This window comes from Vigna unguiculata, unplaced genomic scaffold (assembly GCF_037176805.1).
Source record: "Vigna unguiculata cultivar grain cowpea cultivar isolate G323 ecotype 2 unplaced genomic scaffold, ASM3717680v1 ptg000496l, whole genome shotgun sequence".
In the NCBI taxonomy this organism is placed as follows: Eukaryota; Viridiplantae; Streptophyta; class Magnoliopsida; order Fabales; family Fabaceae; genus Vigna; species Vigna unguiculata.
Genome location: NW_028197126.1, coordinates 55,001 through 68,275, shown reverse-complemented (window position 1 = coordinate 68,275; position 13,275 = coordinate 55,001).

Below are 13,275 nucleotides of genomic sequence, written 5' to 3'. Positions count from 1 at the left end.
CGGCATCTTATCTTCTAAAAAAAAGTTCCTATAAAGAATTATTATTTCTATTCCAAGTATTTCTATTTTTTCATTCTATATGGTATTTTCCACTTTAGAGCATATATTAACTCATATATCCTTTTCGGTCGTATCTATTTTAATTTCAATTCATTTGATAACCTTATTATTAGGCAATGAAATCATAGGATTATACAATTTGTTCAAAAAAGGCATGATAATAACCTTTTTTTGTATCACAGGATTGTTAGTTACTGTTGGATTTTTTCAGGCCATTTACCATTTAGTAATTTATATGAATCATTAATATTTCTTTCATGGACTTTTTCTATCTTTTATATGGTTCTTTGCTTCAAAAAACAAAAAAATGACTATTTCAATACAATAATAACACCAAGTATTCTTTTTACCCAAGGCTTTGCTACTTCGGGTCTTTTAACCGAAATGCATGAATCCTTAAAATTAGTGCCTGCTTTACAGTCCCATTGGTTAATGATGCACGTAAGTATGATGATATTGGGTTATACAACTCTTTTATGTGGATCATTAATATCAGTGGCTATTTTAGTCATTACATTTCAAGAACTCATACAAATTCTTGGTAAAAGCAAGACTTTGTTTTTTTTTAATGAATCCTTTTCTTTTGCTGAAATCAAATATATGAATATGAATGATAAAAAGAATATTTTACAACAAACTCCTTTTCCGTTTTATTCGTCTTATAGAAATTATTATAGATATCAATTTATTCAACAATTGGATCGTTGGGGTTACCGTACTATTAGTCTAGGTTTTATCTTTTTAACAATAGGTAATATATCTGGAGCAGTATGGGCTAATGAGGCATGGGGATCATATTGGAATTGGGATCCAAAGGAAACTTGGGCTTTTATTACTTGGACTATTTTCGCAATTTATTTACATACTAGAAAAAATAAAAAATTGGAATATAGAAATTCTTCAATAGTGGCCTCCATAGGCTTTCTTATAATTTGGATATGTTATTTAGGGATAAATCTTTTAGGAATAGGACTACATAGTTATGGTTCATTTACACCTAATTAATTTAAAAAAATTCACAAATATTGGGAACATTCTATAGAATAAGAAAAAAAACTCCCAATAAAATGATTAAGACCCCATTGAATCAAGTAATGTAATATTGATTCAAGGGGTTCTCACAAACAACAAAAATATTCAATTAGAATTCAATTTCATTTTTATGTAATTAAGAAAATACAAAAAGAAATCCATTTTTTTTTATTGTGCATCGGATTGATTTCTATTTTTTCTTTTTCATTTATTCCCAAAAACTATCTATAAAAAATGAGAGAGAATAGCTTCAACCTTGTCAGCCGAAATTGAAAAAATAAAATCTGGATAAATGCCAATACTTATTACGGGTATAAGGATAGAAATTGAAATAAATAATTCTCGTGGCCCCGAATCAAAAAAATAAGAATTTTGTTTATTAAAAAGCTTGTATCCATAAAACATTTGACGTAAGATAGATAATAAATAAATAGGAGTTAATATCATTCCAATTGCAGTTACAAAAGTTATGAGTATTTTTGTGATGAAAAGATATTTTTGATTGGTAATTATTCCCAATAATACTATAAATTCTGCAACAAAACCGCTCATGCCCGGTAATGCAAGAGAAGCCATCGATAAGGTAGTGAAAATCGTGAATATTTTTGGCATTGGGATAGCCATTCCACCCATTTCGTCGAGATAAAGAAGACGTAGTCTATCATAACTAGTTCCCGCCAAGAAAAAAAGGGCGAGCACCAATAAATCCGTGAGAGATTATTTGTAAAATAGCCCCATTCAGCCCTGTCTCGCTTATAGAACCAATTCCTAAAATTAAGAAACCCATATGAGAGACCGAGGAATAAGCTATTCTTTTTTTTACATTGCGTTGACCAAGAGATGTTGAAGCTGCATAGATTATTTGAATGGAACCTAATAACATTAACCAGGGACAAAATATAGAATGAGCGCGAGATAATAATTCCATATTAATTCGAACCAACCCATATGCTCCCATTTTTAATAATATTCCGGCTAAAAGCATACAAGTGCTGTAATGCGCCTCTCCATGGGTATCAGGTAACCATGTATGTAAGGGTATAATTGGTGATTTGACAGCAAAAGCAATAAGAAATCCCATATAGAAGATTATTTCCAGTGCCACGGGATATGATTGATTAGTTAATGATTCAAAATTTAATGTTGGTTCATTAGAACTATAGAAACCCATACCCAGAATTCCCAGTAATAAAAAAACAGAACTTCCCGCAGTGTACAAAATAAACTTTGTAGCTGAATACAAACGTTTTTTTCCACCCCACATAGATAAAAGTAGATAAACGGGAATTAATTCTAATTCCCACATGATGAAAAAAAGTAAAATGTCTTGAGAAGAAAATGTTCCTAGTTGACCACTATACATTGCTAACATTAGAAAATAGAATAATTTAGATTCTCGAGTAACCGGTTGAGCTGATAACGTAGCTAACGTAGTGATAAATCCCGTTAATAAAAGGGGTCCTAGAGAGAGTCCATCTATTCCGAATCTCCAGTAAAAGTCAAAAAAATGGATCCATTTATAATTTTCTGTCAATTGGATTAGTGGATCATCTAATTCGAAATGATAACAAAATACATAGGTTATTAGAAGGAGATCTATGAAACATATACAATAAGTATACCATTTAATTGTCTTATTTCCTTTATGGGGAAATAAGACAATTAAAGAACCTCCGACTATTGGCAAAACTACAACTGTTGTTAACCAAGGAAAATAATTCGTGATAAAAATAAGATATACTTAGACTACAAAAACCCGGGCTCAAAATATTTTTTTATTTTGAGCCCGGGTTTTTGCCAGTAAAAAAAAGTACTTGTATGCGGTTCTTTTTGAAACGTATCAATAAGCTAGACCCATGCTTCGAGTTGTTTCATGCCATAAATAAACTCTAACACTTAAGAAATCCGTCGGACAGGCGGATTCACACCTCTTACAACCAACACAGTCCTCTGTTCTTGGGGCAGAAGCAATTTGTTTAGCTTTACATCCGTCCCAAGGTATCATTTCTAATACATCTGTTGGGCAGGCTCGTACACATTGAGTACATCCTATACATGTATCATAAATCTTTACTGAATGTGACATTGGAACATAATCCTTGAACATCAAAAATTCAACATTTTCAATCTAGTAAATTGGTAAACCAATTATATATATCTATATATGATATATATATATCTATATATATATATCTATATTATATACCAGATGAATCAATGATTTATAAGAATTTTGCTACTAAAAATATATTTATAGATTAATAACTAATAAGAGAATAGAACCAAGATACTTTGATTTCTTATCTTTGTTTTCGCAAACGCAAACATGATTAAAAAGGATATATCATTTCTGCTAATTTGAATGGATTATATAGTACACACTATTCAAAATTAGACTTTTTTTTATGAATAATACTATTTATTCAACAAATTTGATTGATTGATACGGGTTGATTTTCTATTACGATATATTGAGGAAACAATAGCTGGTCCGATAGCTGCTTCAGCGGCTGCAACAGCTATAACAAAAATTGAAAAAATATTTCCTTTTAGTTGCCGCCTATCAAAAAAATCAGAAAAGGTTACGAGATTTATATTAACTGCATTTAGTATAAGTTCAAGACACATAAGGGCTCTAACCATATTTCGGCTCGTGATCAATCCATAGATACCTATAGAAAATAAATAAGCACTCAAAACAAGTGTATGCTCGAATATCATTGACCAACTCCTTTTCAATTTTTATTCATTTCGATATGAATATGAATTCAACGGATTTTATTGCCTAACATAATAAGTCTACAACAAAATCAAGTATTTGCAAAAAGATTTTATACTTTATACATAAATATTCTTTTTCCTTAACATATAATTCAACAAAAAAGAAATGTAATAAATTCTAACAAAATGTAATTTATATTATTTTATTAGTTCGAAAACTTTCTTATTGGCGAGCCACAAAAATTGCACCTATTAAAGCAACTAAAAGAATTATTGAAATTAGTTCAAATGGAAGAAAAAAATCTGTTGATAAATGAATTCCAATTTGTTGACTAGTACTTATCAAATCTTGCTCTAAAATCTGATTGGGTCTTGTCGTCCAAATAATTCCGTGCCATGATGTCTCTAGAATAGTAGTTATTTGTGAAAGAAAGATACTGGTACAAACCATCAAAGTAATTCCATCCCCAACGGTCCAAACACGAAAATTTTGGTAATAGTCCGAACCATTCATAAACATCACAGCAAATATTATTAAAACATTTATAGCGCCCACGTAAATAAGTAGCTGTGAGGCAGCTACGAAATGGGAGTTTGATAAAATATAGAATAAAGATACACAAACAAGAACTAGTCCCAATGAAAAAGCAGAAAAAATCGGATTCGTAAAGAATACTACTCCTAGACTTCCTAATATGAGACCTGATCCAAGAAAGATTAAAATAAAATCATGTAGCGATTCGGACAAATCCATTATATGTAAAATAAAAGATAAATAGAAATTTCATGACCTTATTGATATGACCAGGAAAAAACTTGTTAAATACGAAAATTATCTGTGCATAGAAATTCACCAAATCCTAAGATAAGATATGTGAATTGTTATTAGGTACAGTTGTTATAGAATCAATGGAATTTCATTCTTTTCTTTATGCCAAAGAGTCATTTCAAAAAAATAGAATATCTTTTTTTTTATTCTATATATAGAGAAATTCAATTATTTTTGTGAAGAATTTTGAAATCATTTTATTTGAATTGTTCGAATTGTATAATCATCAATTACTGATACTGGTAAACGACCCAAAGCAATTAGATTATAATTCAATTCGTGGCGATCATAAGTTGAAAGTTCATATTCTTCGGTCATTGATAAACAATTTGTTGGACAATACTCAATACAGTTACCACAAAATATACAGATTCCAAAATCAATACTGTAATTAAGCAACCGTTTTTTTCGAATATCAGTTTCTAGTTTCCAATCAACAATGGGTAGATCTATAGGACAGACACGAACACATACTTCACAAGCAATGCATTTATCAAATTCAAAATGTATTCGACCGCGAAAACGTTCTGATGAGATTATTTTTTCATAAGGATATTGAATAGTTACGGGTAACCTATTTGCATGAGATAAGGTAATCATGAGACCTTGACCAATATATCTAGCAGCTCGTATTATTTGTTCACTATAATTTATGAATTCAGTTACCATAAGGAACATATCGTGAATAGCTCTGAATATTTTTTTTCTTTCTCTTGTTTAAAACAAGTTCTGAATTTTGAATATAGAAGGTCCACATTTTTTTTACAGTGAAAACAGTTGAGACGACGTTGTTAATAATAGATTACCAAGAGAAATGGGTAAAAGAAACTTCCACCCAAGATTTAATAATTGATCTATTCGTAGCCTAGGCAAAGTCCATCTTGTTGTGATAGAAACGAATATGAATAAATAAGTTTTAACTAGTGTAATAAAGATACCAATTATCGTTACAAAAACTCCGTATGTTTTATTTATTTGAAAAAAATTAGAAACGAAGATGTACGGAATAGAGAAATTTGAACCACCAAAATAAAGAACTGTTACAAATAAGGAAGAAACGAATAGGTTTAAATAGGAAGCAACATAAAATAAACCAAATTTGATACCGGAATATTCGGTTTGATAACCCGCTATTAGTTCTTCTTCCGCTTCTGGTAAATCAAAAGGTAATCTTTCACATTCTGCTAGGGAAGAGATTAGAAAAACGAGGAAACCCATAGGTTGCCGCCACAAATTCCATCCCCAAAAACCATATTTGGATTGTGCATCAACTATATCAACTGTACTTAAACTGTTAGATAATCCTAGTCGGTGATGACATTACTGTTACCATCTCTATTACAGAACCGTACATGAGATTTTCATCTCATACGGCTCCTTTAAAGCCTTAAAAAAATATAAGAACCCGGCCAATTATTTCTCCCTTGATATATCCCTAAGATAGATAAGATTCTATTTTCTCGGACGGTTCTGAATTAGACCCATGGAATTCTGTCTGTTCTAAAAAAAATTTTTAAATGAATACACACTTATTTAAAAAATAAAAACATTTGCACATTTATTGAATTTCTTTAGATAAATAAAAAATACAAAAGGTACTTCTGAATTGATCTCATCCTTTAAAAAATTCAAAATTAAATTTGTTGAGTAATAACTTAATTTCATTTTTGCATAAAATACTCTTTTAAAATTATCAAGAACTCCCACATCATTTTCGATTCCGAAAAATAATTAGATGTTCTTTTTTTAAATTATGATTATCTCCATAAATATGGAGTATATAAGACAAAAAAGAAAAAGGAGATCACTTTTACCTCTTATCTTATTCCTTTTTGTGCAAGCAAAAGGGGACTTCAAAAAATTAAAGGATTATTTCGTTCCTGATAGTTATTTATTCAATCAATGGATGGAAGTATACTCTAGATCGGAATTGGGGGGAGTACTGCCTTATTTTTTCTACCAACTTCAAGTCCCCATTAGTATTCTTTTTATATTATACATAAATTGGATAATTTAAAAAAGAAATATACGTTACTAATCTTTTGTGTATTTTGGTGTTTCTAGCCATCCATTAATTTTTTTTATTATATTAATGCCTTTTTTTAATTTTGTTAATATATGTATGCTAATTCATACAAATGATATTGAAAATTTGAAAAAGGTTGGTCTTTTGCGTCCGCTTCAAGACAGGATTACTAATCAACAAATCTTGGGAAAAACAACCACTTCTATACATAGAATATAATATATAGAATCTAATTCTAGAATTTCATTGATTTTTTCACCTTATTCTTATACATAGAAAATTAGACTCAATATTTTTACTGCAATTTGAAATCATCATACTTTCTCTATAAGTAATAGAGTATTCTATAAATTATATTCAAAAAAAGCTGTTTTATTGCACTCATATAACTATCTGATTCAATTATTCAATCCAAATGCGAAAAGAATATATATATATTCTTTATAGATTCTTTTTGTACTTTAAATATAAGGAGAGGCTTATAAGAAATAGTATCAAAAAATTTATGTCTCAACGAAGCACACATAGAGATATCGATAACACACATAGAGTTAATGGTATTTCATAACTAATTGATTGAGCAGCTGCTCGTAGACCACCCAAAAAGGAATATTTATTATTTGACCCATATCCTGACATAAGAAGTCCAATGGGGGCAATACTCGAAATAGCAATCCATAAAAAAACACCAATATTCAGATCAGATAAAACAAAGTTATAGCCAAAAGGAATTACTGAATAGCTTATTATAATGGATATGACTGAGATAGATGGGCCGAAACTAAATAAACGAATATCTCCTCTAGATGGAATAAGATTCTCTTTAAAAAGTAATTTTGTTCCGTCTGCTAGAGCTTGAAGAACTCCAAAAGGACCGGTGTATTCAGGTCCAATACGCTGTTGTATCCCTGCAGATATTTCTCTTTCTAACCATACAATTGCTAGTACACTTATAGTAATTCCTAATATCAAAATAAAAATAGGCACAAATACCCAAAGAATTCCATATATCTCTTTCAAAAATTGCAATCTGAAAAAAAAATGTATATCTTGTATTTCTGTTAAATCAATTATCATTTCAACGATCAACTTCTCCCATAATAATATCTATGCTACCTAGTATTGTCATAATATCGGCCAATTTCATTCTTTTAACTAATTGAGGAAGAATTTGCAAATTTATAAAACCGGGCGGATGAATTTTCCATCTCCAAGGAAAACCATTTTGATCCCCTATTAGAAAAATCCCTAATTCTCCCTTGGGGGCTTCAACTCTTACATAAAGTTCTTGTTTTGGCAATTCAAAACTCGGAGACGATTTTTTACTAATAAATCGATACTCAAACTCATTCCATTCTGGCTCTTTTTCTCTATCAAAGCAGCGGATTTCTAAATTTTCATATGGACCGCCGGGAAGTCCTTCCAAAGCCTGTTGAATAATTTTTATGGATTCTATCATTTCACCAATTCGAACTAAATAACGAGCTAATGAATCTCCTTCTTTTTGCCATTGAACTTCCCAATGAAATTCTTCGTAACATTCATAATTATCCACTTTACGTAGATCCCATTGTATTCCGGAAGCCCGAAGCATCGGTCCTGATAAACCCCAATTAATAACTTCTTTTACATCAACAACACCGACGCCCTCAACCCGTTCTAAAAAAATAGGATTTCGCGTAATAAGTTTTTGATATTCAGCAATACTTGTTAAAAAATAATCGCAGAAATCATAACATTTATCTATCCAACCATAAGGTAGATCAGTCGCTACCCCTCCGATACGAAAAAAATTATGCATCATTCTCATACCTGTGGCAGCTTCAAATAGATCATATATTAATTCTCTTTCTCTGAAAATATAGAAAAAAGGTGTTTGTGCACCAATATCTGCCATAAAAGGTCCTAGCCATAGTAGGTGAGAAGCTATACGGCTTAACTCCAACATTATTACTCGGATATAGCTGGCTCTTTTAGGTACTTGAATATTTCCCAACTGTTCTGGTCCATTTACAGTTATTGCTTCTGTGAACATTGTAGCTAAATAGTCCCAACGTGTTACATAAGGCAGATATTGTATAATTGTTCGGTTTTCCGCTATTTTTTCCATTCCTCTGTGTAAATAACCCAATATCGGTTCACAATCAATAACATCCTCACCATCTAGAGTAACAATAAGTCTAAGAACACCGTGCATTGATGGGTGGTGAGGCCCCATATTGACTATCATGAAGTCCTTTCTTTTCGTTGAGATATTCATAGGTTTTTGCTCGATTTATTCTTTTATGAATCGCTTAAAAAAAAAGTTCATCCAAATTCAAGATCTAATAAATCGAATAATTGAAAATTACTCTTCAATTTAACGAATTTGTGACTGCCGAATATTAAACTGATTGATTAATTTTTTATACCGTATTCCATCTTTCTTTGACAAATAAGACAGTAATCTTTGCCGTTTTCCCAAAATTTTACGTAAACCTGTTTGGGATGAGTAGTCTTTTCGGTGCAATTCAAAATGTGAAGTAAGTCTTCGTATTCTATTGGTAAATTTGAATATTTGAAATTCAACCAATCCCGGTTTTTTTCCTTTTTTTTCTTGTGAAATAACAGGTATAAATGACTTTTTTACCATAAAAAAATAAAAGTTTTTCCTTCTCCTCGATTTTTATAGATATTTTTATTGATCAGTAATTAGAATGACACTCATTTTTAATTTTTTGATAGAAATCCGAAATCTAATTTTTTTGATAACTGAAATCAATCCAATTGAAATAGAGAATTTAAATAGATATAGTATAAAGGAGACTAGTTTGATATATAAAAAAGAATTGTATACATTACATTAGATAAAAAAAGATAATTTTGTTAATGCTTTTTTTTTATGTATACATCATTGAATTAAAATCAATGCCATACCAAAATACGTGTATTTGTTTAACCTATGTATCTATCTATAGATAGATACATATGCTAAATAGAAAACAAAATTAGATTAACGAATTTTCACACGCGGATACATATGTATCCTTACTATACTGAAACGGCTTCCATTATGGGTATTAAACCAATAACGATTTATACAAGCTAAATCTTCTAATCGATATTTTGGCCAAAGAAAAATTTTGAAATTCATTAGTTTTTTTTTCTCTTTCTCATTTCTTTTTTTAGTCAAAACTTTAAAACAATTTTGGACTTTATTTTCATTATAAAATATTGTGTTTCTATGCATACTATTTATATTATTTGGATCTAAACAAATTCTAATTCTCAACTCTCTACGACGTCTAGCAGATAAAATGTTTTCAGGAACAAGTAAATTAAATTTCTCGTTTTCTTTGTTTTCTGTTATCTTTTGATCTTTTGTTCTTGTAATGTATTTATCAAAAAATTTCTTATTAACATGAATTTTTTCTGAGTATTTTTTATAAATTTTGCGTTTATTCTTATGAATTAATGAAAAACCCATCATTTTATACTTAAAAAATTGTTTATTATTTTTTCTAGACAGGCGAACTGGTTCGATAACAAATAGTTCTTTTTTCCTAAATTTATTATTTTTCTTTTTCCTTAAGCCTGAAAGAGTTAAATTCGTCTGTTTTTGAATCATCATAATATCTAGACCTAGTTCTCCTCTTTGAATAGAGGCTATAGTAATTTTTCTTAAATTTGTCAATCTAATAAGGAGACAATATACTTTTACATTGTTAAATATTTTTTGACCTAAGAAATTTTTCCAGTTTAAATGGAAATTCAAAAAATTTCTTACTAAGAATTGAAGTTCTGCCTCCATATTGTTCTTGGGTTTTTTTTTCGATGTTCTAAAAACATCTATTTTTTTTTTCTTTCTAGTAATATTCTTTTCACTAACATTTTTATTTCCTTTAGAATGTAAAAAAAGAGAATGTAAATAAAGTAATTTTATTGGTATAATTTGCGAGTTACCCCTAAATGTATTATAAAATATCACAAATTTGGAAAAGAACCAAAATTCCGGATTGCATATGGAACGATTTAGTATTTTTCTATTGATTCCCGTCCAATCCAAATATTTTCTATCCGGATTTATAATAATAGTATCTTCTGCTATATAATTCTTGATAAAAATATTACTTATTCTATCAAATAAGTCTTTTTTATATGTATTGTAATTAGAAGAAATCATTGTGTTTTTATTTGATTGAAATAGGGATCTATATCGATAAATATATGAGTCTTTCTTATTTGCATAATTCATAAAATTATAGGATAAAAGATCGTATTTATATTGTTTTCTAATTTTTTTTTTTAATGGGATTCCTTGTTGTTCTTTGTAAAGAATTAATGGGCTTTTTCCATATGAATCCCATTTGGTTAAATTTTTATTTTGAGTTACACCACATTTAGTGATTCTATTTCTCCATTTTTGTGATACTAATTTTGACCAGCTACTGTTAGATAAGTTATATTGATAATAATTATTCTTTAACCAATTTGTCCATTGATTTAGTTCAGAATTGAGCAGGTTATTTTGTTTTCTTTTAGAATGAACTATTCCTTGTGCTCCAAAAAAAGAATCCTTTATTTCATTTTTCAGAAAAAAAAAATTTTTATTATATTGAAAAAGAAGTCTTAACTTATATATGTTTATGTTAATAATTCGGGTTTGTAACAAATTTAAAAATACATATGGTTGTGACAAAAAGGAGACATCAAAATAATTATGTGAATTCGCATTCTTATTCTTATTATTAAAATATTTGTGTAATTTTAAAAGAAAGGGAATTATACTTTGATTTGTTTTATAACTTCTTTCTGTATTTGGTTCATTATCGTAAAGCCATTTATTTAAAAATTTTTTTGTTGATTCAAGAAAAAGTTGTAGCTGGATTTTCGGAATACAAATGATATATAGAAAGATATCTATGTATATTTTTTTCATCAAAAATTGAAAAAAAGAATGTGATTTTTTAGTTAAGCTAATATTTCTTCTTTGGAATATCTGCAAAATTTTTTTTTCGAATTCTATCCTTTTACTATCATAAATTTTTTTCTTCGAATGAATATTTGTCTCGCGAATTCCAAGTCCTCTTTTCTTTTCTTCTTTTTTCATTTTTTCTATTTTTTTAATAACTACTTTTCTCTTAGTATTGAGATCCTTTATAGATTTTTTTTTCAATGAAAAATTTGTCGACTTTATCGATTGAATTGAAATGGTTGCTTCAGAAATCATTGAATTATTCTTCCAAATTGTTGAATATTTTTTGTTTTCGCTCAATTCATCGAGTTTTGGGGGTTTCCTTTTAATAAAAAAATATTTTAAATTTAAAAATTCTTGTTTTTTTTTCGTGAGGAATACTATACTTTTTCTAATAATTTCAAGAATACTTTGGATGATCCCTTTTGCTTTTTCTATTACGATATTTAGAAACAGTTTGAATTTTTCACTTAAAACTTTTAGAACTAGAAAAGTGAAAAATTCAAATTTTTTCTTTTTTTTTTTTAGTTCTTTTAAAATGGGGTCGAAAAAGGAAAGTGGATTTTTCGTGGAACTAGAAAAAGGCAATTCAACTTCCATCCCCCAAACTGTTAAAAAACAAAAGTTCTTTTTTTTCTTTGAATTTTTTTTGTTTTCATTACATCGTATTTTAGATTTATGCCAAGGTTTTAGACGAAAAGGAAATAATATTTTTATCTGAATCCCATCTGTTAGCCATTTTTGCGGAAACTCTCTTTCGGATAATTGAACGCCGTTATACGTGCATTTAATATATATTTCTCTCTTCCAATCCATATAATCTTCAGACCATTCTGGAATTTGAAAAAATAGTATACGAATTGTATTTTTAATTATTATAAATGAAGGTAATAGAATATATTTCCTAATAAAGCATTGGGTTATTAATAAAACACCTCTTATTACTTGAGCAAATATAATGCTATCCCAGGCTTCTGCTATTTCTATACGTTTTCTTTCTGCATTTTCCTTTTTTGCTTCCTCCTCTTTTTTTTTCGGACTTTTTTTTGTTTTTTCCTCTATAGAACCTAAAATTTGAAATTCTGTCTTTTTACGAATCCAAATATTTAACATAAAAAATCTTTTCATTGATTTTAAACTATGAAAAGAAAAGAATATTGATTTTTCAATTTTATCCAAAAAAAGCGGCGAATGCACCCTTTTTTGAAAAAATTTCCAAGTAACTGTTTTCCGTCTTTGAGCACGGATAGATCCTTTGATTATGTCTCTTCGAAAATCCGATTGTTGGGAATAACGTCTTAAAGCCAATTCGTTTTTTTGTTCATTATTTTCAGTATCTCCACGATCACGATAAGTCTTGTATTTTTTAAAAAATTTATCTTTATTAGTCAAAATGACTACACGTTTGCCTTTTCTAGAACGAATTTGAGAATTATCTGCTTCAATTTTTCCACCTAGTTGTTCTAATTCGTCCATCAATTTGTATGACCACCGAGGTACTTTTTTACAGATTTCGTTTCTTTTAATAGACTTAGTGTTCTTTCGATTTACTTTTCTTTTTTCGTTCAAATCAGTTGTAATTGCATCAAATAATATTTTGATTATTTGTTTTTTTTCTGCGTCATAATTATAATTCATTTTTACTTGTTCAGG